This window comes from Octopus bimaculoides, chromosome 11 (assembly GCF_001194135.2).
Source record: "Octopus bimaculoides isolate UCB-OBI-ISO-001 chromosome 11, ASM119413v2, whole genome shotgun sequence".
In the NCBI taxonomy this organism is placed as follows: Eukaryota; Metazoa; Mollusca; class Cephalopoda; order Octopoda; family Octopodidae; genus Octopus; species Octopus bimaculoides.
The window spans coordinates 67,495,104-67,496,238 of record NC_068991.1 but is presented as its reverse complement, the minus strand read 5'-3'; the positions used below and the strand labels follow the sequence as shown (position 1 = coordinate 67,496,238).

At 37.8% G+C, this 1,135-nt stretch overlaps 1 protein-coding gene across 1 annotated transcript in view; it reads right to left on the bottom strand.

Annotated features, from left to right (window-relative positions):
- The window catches only part of LOC106873890 (N-acetylgalactosaminyltransferase 7), a 35,712-nt gene that overhangs the window by 18,822 nt on the left and 15,755 nt on the right, over positions 1 to 1,135 (bottom strand). The window lies entirely within an intron of this gene.

Below are 1,135 nucleotides of genomic sequence, written 5' to 3'. Positions count from 1 at the left end.
GAGCGCGGGCTACTAACCCCAAGATTCCAAGTTCGATTCCAGGCAGTGACCTGAATAATAATAATAATAATAATAATAATAATAATAATAATAATAATAACAATAATAACATCGAAAAATACCTTAGGAATGAGAACCCAGGTTTGAAATTTCCCCAAGACACCTGATGAAGGCAGGAGGGTATATCAGCTGAAACGTTGTGTTAACAAGAAACAAGATGAGGACAAATATCCATCAAATGTAAATAATGTAAATAATGTACAGTATATTAATATTTCAAAGTGTGAGGGGCAATGAGCTGGCAGAATTTTTAACTTAACGGCATTTCGTTAGTTTTTACATTCTGAGTTCAAATTCCACCGAAGTCAAATTTGCCTTTCATCCTTTTAAAGGTGTTGAGCTGGCAAAAACGTTAGCATGCCAGGTGAAATGCTTAGCGGTATGTCATCTGTTTTTACGTTCTGAGTTCAAATTCCGCCAGGGTCGATAAATTAAGTACCAGTTGTATACTGGGGTTGATCTAATCAACTGGTTCCCTCCCCCAAAATTTTCGGGCCTTGTGCCTAGATTAGAAAAGAAAAGAATAATTAATACTTTGTTGGGTAAGGCGGCAAGTTGGCAGAAACGTTGGCATACCAGGTGAAAAACTTAATGGTATTTCATCTGTCTTTATGTTCTGAGTTCAAATTCCGCCAGGGTTGACTTTGCCTTTCATCCTTTCGGAGTTGATAAATTAAGTACCGGTTTTGTATTGGGGTCAATCTAATCGACTAGCCCCTTCCCCCAAAATCTCAGGCCTTGTGCCTAGTCTAGAAGAGAATATTTCAAAGTGCGACAATATCCATAAATGGGTTATGCAATAAGAGATATATAGTGACATTACAATATTCTTCCTAATTAGGATCTTGTAAAATATATAAGACATATCTGTGGCGTAGGAGTGGCTGTGTAGTAAGTAGCTTGCTTACGAACCACATGGTTCCGAGTTCAGTTCCACTATGTGACACCTTGGGCAAGTGTCTTCTACTATAGCCTCGGGCCGACCAAAGCCTTGTGAGTGGATTTGGTAGATGGAAACTGAAAGAAGCCCGTCGTATATATGTATATCTATATGTGTATATATATATATATATAT